We start from the raw sequence: 9,833 nt of genomic DNA, 5'->3' as shown, positions 1-9,833 counted from the left end.
TTGAGGATTTGCCGTCCTTTTGCAATTGCACTGCTAACTTTCGCTCACTCTTAAGCAGTTCACCAGATTTCCTACCCATTATAACCCTTTTTTTAAAAAAGGGCGTTTTTTTAACTATGCTTTCCTCAAAATTGCTTATCACACTTTATTTGAAGTTAACAACTGAAATTTTACAGGGTGGCACAGCAAGTATTGTACTAACAGCATATTTTAAGCGATCGACAGGATGTACGAATGCGAATTTTGTTTTGACTTAAGCAAGAAATTTCATTCCTGTTAATGCAATAATGATCGCAGCTAATATTTCGCATTGTTAGACAATTCTAGACAATGTGCGTATTTTGTTTCACATATTTGATATTAATTTCGAATAATATCCGAAAAAATCGCAAAATGTGTAGTGTACGAATACGGATTTTGCATAGTGTAGCTTGTTTTCAAAACTTATTCCAGAAACTAAATAAATTTAACTTCCTTTACTCATTAATATTAACCAACAAAAGCTACTTTTGTAAAAAATTATCCAAATTAATTAAAACAAAAAATCAAAGCCACATATAAAAGATTTATGAATAATTTTCCCTAAATGTTCCAAGGAGATACGTACGAGCTGTGAGTATATTTGTTGTGTATGCATATGACCAAGATCTTATCTCTGCAAGGAAGATTCAACAAATGGTTCATTATAACACTGTTCGGTCTGGCAATGATGCAAATAGCGTTCATTCCGTTCTATGCTCGTACGGGTCGTCCCCAAAAGAATAAGGAAGTGTACTGAAGACGGAAGACAAGAAAGAGCGAGACATGCAGGCAAAGGGCATTTGATTTGTCCGCATCTTCTCTCGCTCCTCACCGGGTGTTTCGCACGAGAGCGAGCGGAGCAGCAGCACAAACTCTTCCACTTGTCGTCGACATTCCTGGCGGTCTCCTGTTCTCCTTCGCTCGCTGGTCGTGTGCTCGCCACTCGCCCGCATTCAAGCCGCCTCGCGAGTGTGTGCGTGCTCTCAGATGTTTACGTCGTCTTCGCGTCTTCCGCTTTGCATCGTCGTTCGTGCGAGGCGCGCTGGGCCTCTTCCGCCTCCGCCGACGTCGTTCCCGTTCCTGTTTCTGGCGCTGCCACCGCCACCGACCGCTGTCGACGCACCGTTCCACGGCTCGCTCGGTTTGTCGCCGCCGCCGCCAGCGCCACCGCTCACAGTAGTCGATGGTCCGTCGTTGATGCAAGTTGGCGTGATTGGCTTTCGGCTCGGACATTCGCAGAACTCAGACCAGAGCCGCCGCCGTTCCCACAATTGCCAAGTGTGTGGGCAGCCAGAGAGCAAGGAACAAGTGCAGTGCAGAGCCCAGTCTCGCAGTCTCGCAACGTGTCTTTAGTTACGCATCCGCCTGGAAGTGCACTGGAACCGCGCAAACGTCCGCAACGAACCCAGAATCCTGAGGAAGTGCTCACGCCGGCCGCGAACTGTTCCTCGGGCGTTGTTTACAGAGTCCCGCTGTCGCCGAAAACCCCGTGAAGTTGCACCAACTCCGCATCCTGCCAGGAGCAGCGCGAAAGTCCCGTCGACCCAGCATCCGTCAAGTGGGAAGAATCTCGTTTTCCGCCTTTTGTTTTTGTTATTCTGTTTTCGTTGTGTCCGAGCGGCGGAAGGAAAAGGAAGTAACGGGGCGACAGCAGGAAATAGCAGTGTGTGTGCGCTCGTAGGCGAACAGTGCAGTCCGAAAAAGTGAGACGCGGAAGTGCATTCTACCCCAGAAATCCCAAATCCGACTGGCGCAAGAGTGTGTTAACCCTTCGTGTGACGAATTGTTACTTTATCGCAAAGTTTGTTTACTTCCCCCATAGTCGACACGATAGCGTTCGGCCAAGTGCCTGCTTCGTGATTTGCCCGTTTGAGTGAGAGACAGGATCATTTCCGCGTTTTAGCCTGATTTTCGTAGACCGACAATGGCAAGAACTGTTTCAGAGTCCTTATGCAGGCGTGAAGGATTTGAAATCGAGCCAGCTTGCGAGTGCGAATGAGTGCCTCTAACATTTCTGCCGGCAACCGTTTTGGATTATTTTACAACTAAACCCGCCGTTTTACGTGGATTATTTTTGTGAAAGCCAGAAACAATTTGAAGAGGTGGTGAACGAGTACCGTCCGATGTTACAGGGTACCCAGGACTATTGCAGATAATTAAAAAGGTAAGAGTTTGCTCCAAGTGATATTAAGATGTGGGTTCTGCAGCCAAAGTAACATTGAAGCGCACAAAATTTCAGGAACTTAAGGAAATTTGCCGGCTAAACGTAACCAAAGGCGCAATAGCGCAGTTTAAGCCTAGTCTTTCAAGCTTTTTTGACTACTTAACTTTGAGACCGTAATGGTAGCTAGGAAGCAACGTGGTTGGCATTGGGTTCTTCCGAGGTTATTACCCTGATTTGATTTAGGTGCTGCTCACTCAGAGCTGATATTCGACCTCTGCCCCTTAGCAACAAATGAAATTTGAATCGTGACCTTCCGCTGCTAAAGTTCAATGTATTAACCCCTGCACCTTAGTCAGCACACCAGTGATAGTTGGTTCCCGAAACACAGCATTTCCGCAATATCAAGAATGAGAGCTCTCTCCAATGGTTTCTTTAGATAAAGTTTGGGTAGAAATAAGCAGGTTAGGTGATAATAAGGCCGCATTTGTTAGTTTTGCCCCAGATACCCCATAGCAGGTCGATGATAGATCACACGAGTTTGAAGGAAGCGATAGTGGTTTGACATTGGTGACTCTCCTTTCCAAAATGTGGTTATAAATTATTCTGAGTTTGGATGAGTAGTTCTTCTGAGGAAGGAATCGACTTCCTCATCAAAAATATATTATCTTCCTTTTCATCATCATCATCAACGGCGCAACAACCGGTACCCGGTCTAGGCCTGCCTTAATAAGGAACTCCAGACATCCCGGGTTTTGCGCCGAGGTCCACCAATTCGATATCCCTAAAAGTTGTCTGGCCTTTCTTTTATCTTATCTAAACCTCCAACTTAGTCCTCCCCTGCAGACACGTTTTACAAAGTTGTCTTACTTGCATACTATCTTCAAAAAACAGCATAAGGTATTTGTTGTTTAATCGTCAAAGTTTCCATCCCTTCTCCTATGCATCCCAAAAATGCAGAAACACAAAGGATACCGGCATATGTACATACCAGTTGGAGGTACTTCCAGTTGGAGTTACTTATTAATATTCTAGAAAATTTGTAGCCTGTCATGACTGGTAAACAACGCAACAGTCTGCAGTGACAAGTGCAAATATTCTGAACTCGCGATTATCACATTTCACGGTGCAAGTGTAAATTCCATCTTGATAACAGACTTGGTTGTTTTAATGTGTAGCAAATACTTGACATACTTAGAAGGGTAACTCACCTGATGTCAACTAATTTCGTCTGGAGAGAGGAGAGAGAATTTTAAATTTAGTCCCAACTCGTACCAATTTTTCTAGAGAAAAAGAGAATCACAAGCAAAATTCGAGATAAATACTGGTAAAACACAAACCTTGCCCAGAGCTGAAAGTATTTTGTTTGAGGGTTGATGGATGCTAAATCAGCATCGACTTGATTTCGGATCCGCCCAAATGGGTACGAAGTCGTGAAGGCATCTTCGCCTTTTATTTTTGAAGTTTGGGTGCTAAACCCAAACCAGGGAGTACACCAAAAAAAAGAGGGAGTTGTTCCCTATTTAACCCGGTTCGACAACAAGTGGATGGGGACTTAGCATCCCTCAGTTCTGGCCAGGCTTCGGCTCAAAAATTTGACGGATATGTATGATAATCCGTAGTCATGTCATGTTGTGGAATTATATAATGAAGCATTTTACATCTACGAACCGCTTCGGTCACTCTTCTCACAGGGCCGAAGTGAGGAAGAATCTGAAAAATTACCTCTGCCCTGGTACGAAACCGTGAAGCCGTCTTCGCTATTTATAATAAACATGAAAATAATTTGCGGTGAATTTTATTTACTGCAGACTTCAGCATTTGATTCGTAAAAAGATGTTAGGAACTTTAGTTCGATATCGCTTCCCTGTTGTAAATGGTTCTAACGTCTTGGTTCGGTCGGTAGAATCGACAGAACTGGACACCTGAATTTTGGACCAATGTAAAGTAAGGAAGGAAATTTAGGGAAAAGGACCTTGTACTACCACTGGTAAAATATAATTGATGAAAAAAAAACTGATAAGGAAAGCGTGCATGATTGCTCAGCATAGTTTAAGTAACTGTAAAACGCTAAATCCTACCTTATTTCTCTGGGTGAGACGTCCATCCACGAATCAACCAAGGAATGATTGTTATGTTGTATGTCCCGAAATAAGAGACTTAAAAACTGGAGGCTCAAGCTTAGAGTCAGGAGAAGTGGGAGATCCAATTTAGACGAATGGGAAAAGGATTGAAGGAAAAAAGGTTAAAAAGGGGGGAGGGAGGGTGCGAGGGGTGAGGAAATGCCGCTTTCCCCCCATTTTTGCCTTCACTGAGTCTGTGCTCCAGTTCCATTATAATCACACTTGATACTGTGCAAGTGATAACCTCACAGCAGCGAAGCAAGCACAAAGGCAAACACAAACAGTCATGACAACTGGGATTGCAACCCAGAGCTTGAAAATACATTTTTATTACAATTTGTGGTAAGGTTTTTTTTATATTAATGGAAGGGGTGATTGGGAAACTGTTGCAGTGTATCTCTAGTCTTTCTGAATATCTATTCGGTTTATCTATATAGAGGCTGGTTCGACTACTAGATGGTGCTGTAAATTCAAGCTATGTCCATATCTGACAGCTAGGGTTTATCATTTATTTCGTTGGTCAGTTAGTACCTTCTGGTTGGCGTATATCATGAAGTACTGGTCCGAAAATGGCCATTTTTGTTCATTTCTTCAGCTTCATCTGAAAAAAAAACCGCTGCTGCAATACTTTGGTTGTTCATGCAAGCTTATGCTAACCATGCTTCTGGAGCCACAACTTGTATAGCCACACTTGGTTCCAATGCTTCAAGAAAGGTGGTTTCGACGTAAATATCAAAAAGAAAAGAAGGTTAGAGGGAAAGGTTCCAAGTTACTGAATTGCAAGCTTGAATGGATGAAGATTCGAGTGAAACGTAACAGCAGCTTACAGCTTACGGGTTCGCAAGGCTGTGACTTCCCGACGTCTACATGCCTTGAGAAAAGTTCGCAAAGAAGGAAAATGAGAGGAGAAATTATGGAAAGAGTAAGACCATTTGCTGAATTTTTGCTTCAAAAACAAAGTAGTCTTTTCTCGTTCGAATTATTACTGGAGATGAAAAATAGGTTTGTTTTGAGAACTCTAAGCGAAAAAATCATGGATTGATCCAAGTTAACCATTAACATCGCAAGTGAAATTTAAATGAAGAAAGCTTTGTTGCTCATTTGATGGTACTAGGAAGGATCAAATCGGACGAAACGGTAACTACAAATCACAATTAACAAAATCTAATCAATTGTGAAGGCTTTGTAATGAAATCGCGAAGAATTTGGTAATAGGCATGTCAAAGTATTTTTGCTCCATGATATGAACCGATTTCTGTGAGGCATTACTCATTTCTTGGCCACTGGGTTGTCATCAGCCTTTTAATCTCGTGCTTCATGATGTGATCCAATTTTTATGAGGCATTTCTGTCGTTCTGACCATTATATTGCTATCAGTCTTTTAATCTCGTGGTCCGACCGTAGGTGTATAGGACTGTTTTCATCCCGCTGTTGAGATAGCAACCTGCGTACTGAACATGACGCAATGAAATTAACAAAAAGATATCAAGACCAGCAGTAAATGGGAGATGTCTTTGGTTTACATCAGGAGTCAGTGTCCACAGCGTCTGATTTTGATTATCGTTTTTACTCCAATGTTGATATGATTATCGAAAAGATGGTAATAGAAAAACAATTTCTCAGAAATCCTAGAAATGTTTTGAAGGTTTTAGGTTCATAGTTCTAGGTTTTGTCTCGAGTTTCAGGAATATTCCATTATTTTCGTTCAATTGTGCTCCATTGGTCAATCTCGGCCACATTTGCTTATAACAATTCCGGACTTAAGACCAACACTTTCAAGAATATCGTCTATTCATTAAAAGGATTTGTCTGCGAATTCCACCAGAATCATTATTATGACTCGTCAGGTGCTACCTTCCCTTGGTACTTGCCCGCAATTAGATGATCCGTACACCATTCGTAGAATTTGCGATCGCTACTAATTATATGAAAGTTAAAAACATGTTTCCCAGTCACAACCTATTGTGGATGATGTCATAATTCTTACCGGGAACTCAATTGGATGCAGGTGTTTGAGGCCAAATCCAGGAAGGGAAATTTTTTCCAAACTTTTGACTCAAGGATTTCGTTCGAAGTTACGTTACCATTTTAATTAAAAACTAACTGGCTTTTTCTTATGGAGGATTCGGCCACACTGCTGTGACCGTATCACTGCAGTGTACATTCACAAGACTGTAAAGAACCCTTAAGTCGGATTGCCTTGCAGCTTTCGTAGTCGTGGAAACCATTATATGTGACAGCACCCTAAGTCGGTTGCGGCCATTTGCCGGCTGATTATGAATGACAATAGTACCTAACGAGCCTTGCTCTTGTTCGACAAAACCGCTAAGCTAATATTTTTGAGTAAAAAATATTTTTAAGCAGAGTTCTTGTTTGCTGGGTTTCCCTGTCATAAAAGCTTCAGGACCAAACATATTGATTTTGATGCATCTGGCTATGCAAAAAAAATGTTTATAATTTACTTTCGTAGCACTTTGGGAAACGGCAGAACTTGACTTCTAAAAGAGGAACCACGCCCAATATAGTGCTTACGTGGTAAAGTTGCATGTTTGAAATGAACGAGAAAACCTAATCAATGATCAAATGGTCCGGATGAGTTCAAATTTGGTAATATAATTTCCAACTGAGTTTTTGTCAAACTAGGGGTTATCCTAGTTATTTGCCTACTCCGGTTGCATGCAAACATATTCGCGGAATAAATCTAATTTTGAAGATGTTCCCACTGCCCTGAGTTTATCTTATCCGTTCATACCTATGGATAAGACCCCTAACTAAAAAATACCTTAATTGGTAGATATTTTTCAAAGTTAAGGGGACGAAATTCGGCGCATTGGGTAAATAAAATTTTATACGAACTCGTCCACAATGAGGATACTCATGATGGATGGACGTGGAGAAGTTTCAAGAGAAGCATTTTCAATAATCATGTCTCCTGCGCTGGTGACAATTTATTTGCTAAGATTAGCCTGAACATTTCAAGGTGATCCGATGAAGAAAAAAATCATTTCTTTCGCAATACGGCGATCTGAAAATTGATCGACTGCAATTGTCAAATCTTACAAGCGAGACCTAGATGAGCCGACATGTCCTCAATGGATGGATTAAACGGAGCTGCTAGACCTAGCATACTTTTGGTATGATTTTGGATTTTTAGATGTATATATACAGGACTCGCTAGAATTTTTTGTGGAGTTCTCATTTAACTAGATGCGTGGTAGTGTATCTTCTCCTTATACTCAAGTTATTGGCTAAGGTCTACAATCGGAACATGCTTCGAAGACATATCAGAGGTTGTTAATTACTCACAATTAAAGGATGGTGTATTTTTCATACGCATACCAAAGGCCAATGAACAGATATGATTCAAAAACCTTCCTCTGAATGTGCTTCATCCGCTTGCTTTGAACCACATTTCGATTACCGTTATTGGAGGAGGGTTCAAACAGTCTTTTTATTCAATTACTGAGTGTCACTTTTTCCGTTCCTCCGTGTGAGACTTTCTGAAAAAGGAAACAAGCAGTTGCTTAAAGACTGTTTATGCGATAATTCAAAGAAAAAATTCTAGTAAAACCCGTGAAAATTTACTACTGATTTTCAGTTAGGTGTTAGCTTTAGCCTACCCAAAAAACCTACAATTCACCCAGTAGCGATAAGCAGGGCGTGTTTCAAAGGAGGGAATGAACTTATACCGCAACTTTTGAACTTAGTCTTGGAGGGGTTGCACACCCTGTATGTCATACGCTTTGACGTAAAAGCCTACATTTCCTGGTAATCTAAAATATTTTATAGTGGAATTTTTGGTGTTGGTAGGAGTCGTCAGTTTTGAATTAAAGATTTCTGAACGGAGAAGTGGAATATGGGTTTTAGGATGAGTGATGCAATTTTCATAGAAAGGCGTTTTCCCAAAATATCCCATACTGGTTTTTGCTGGTTTCAGTGGAATTATTCTTGAAATGAAATCGAAAGTTCCTCTTAACGCTATCTACTGTAAATACCTGAGAATTCATGGTGATAACTTTTTCCACAGTAGTCAACTCAGATATCTAACAGAACAATAGTCCGATGGAACTTCAAAATATTCAACTGTATATATAATAACACCTTAAATAACTGCATCAATAGCATCATCCACCACAACGACAACAGGATTGCCGATTGCCCCGCCCAACTTGTTGAAAATCTGAAAATTCAGTTTAGTTCATTGTCGGAAATATTGTTATCTTATCAGCTAACAATAGAAGTAAGAAACATGAGATAGTGTGGATGCTTCACGCTTCACAAGGGAGTGAACATATGGGAGTCCTGAAGTGATTAGGAAGTAGAATTGGAAAAGAAAACCTCCATAACGGGAAGTAATGTGACAGTTTTTGAAGCAGAAATCTTAGAAATAACTACCTCAAAAAAGTTGACCAGTCTCAGATTTTAAGCAGTGTTCAGCCTAATTCTGGTTTTCGAAATTGTATTTATAGTTAGAAGTATATTACTGGACAGTCTCGTAACTTTGAGAAGCTATTTTCTAGAACAAGCGGAAAAGCTATCGGGAACAAAGGATGCTGCAACAAATTTCAACATGAAAAGTTATGATGCCTTTTAATCTATTGGTCCTGAGGTTTTTTTTTTCACTATGGCACTTGGCCTTCTTTTGAAAGTATCGGGTTGTTTCTTGCTTCCTTTTTTTATTAAGAGTTGCTGAATATCAAATAAAAAGTTCAATAACAAATGTGCCAATGATGTATTCTCCGCCTTTGTTTACAATCTTTAGGGCGGGTGCTAAGAAAATTGTCAACTTTTGGGGTGTTTGTTGTTATTGACAATTACAGCCCTCATTTGTTTTGATATGCAACGGAAAAGCTGATAATCTGCTGCCGCAAGCTCTAAAAACTATGGAAGTTACGGTAGAACCTCACAGTCGGGATTATTAAGAGTTCTGGCCATGTTCGAGGTATCCGGGATAATTTTATTGTTTTCTCCCTATTCATATGGTCTTACATGTGAAGCACTCAAGTGATGAGTTTTCCGGTATAATCCATGGATTGAAGGTGTCGGAGTGCCGATTCTCGACATGTTTGACACCGTTCTTCTGCGAAAGTGGTTTATGTCGATTGTCATGGAGGTTGACGGTATCATCATTTCAAAGTTGCCAATTTTGGAAATATTGAACCGTCTGCATTAGTTACAAATGTCCCAACCTGCTCGGTAGCCTTTGGGCCACGACTAAACGTAAGGAAAATGGGGTTTTTGCCACCTGGAACTTCCATTTTAATAGTCCGAAATTGATTAAAATGAATTTATTCGAAAAAAAAAAAATTAAGCTGATTTGTAGTGGTAGAAGAGAATGCGGTTTCCAAAAGATTACAGAATATTTGGATGAACCACGTATGGATGTGGAGAGTGTAGTTGGCATGTAGTCACAATTCCATTCTGAACGTTAGAACTTGCGTTGTGTTGGATGTTCTTTCCAGGTTTACGAGATTTTTTGCAAAATTTTTGACAGCAAACAAAGAAATCGATTCGAATGCCGAACTTTA

The 9,833-nt window shown here is 40.7% G+C and overlaps 1 protein-coding gene across 1 annotated transcript in view; it reads left to right on the top strand.

Annotated features, from left to right (window-relative positions):
- Nucleotides 1-1,206: 1,206 nt before the first annotated feature.
- LOC119647972 (ets DNA-binding protein pokkuri) overlaps nucleotides 1,207-9,833 on the top strand; it is a 136,718-nt gene continuing 128,091 nt past the window's right edge. Inside the window, exon 1 of the mRNA XM_038049349.1 lies at nucleotides 1,207-2,185. The gene's annotated coding sequence lies outside the window, so the exon portion shown is untranslated. The remainder of the gene's footprint in view (nucleotides 2,186-9,833) is intronic.

The sequence above is a fragment of the Hermetia illucens genome, chromosome 1, assembly GCF_905115235.1.
Source record: "Hermetia illucens chromosome 1, iHerIll2.2.curated.20191125, whole genome shotgun sequence".
NCBI lineage: Eukaryota > Metazoa > Arthropoda > Insecta > Diptera > Stratiomyidae > Hermetia > Hermetia illucens.
The sequence above is the reverse complement of the archived record's forward strand: the minus strand, read 5'-3'. Positions and strand labels throughout refer to the sequence as shown.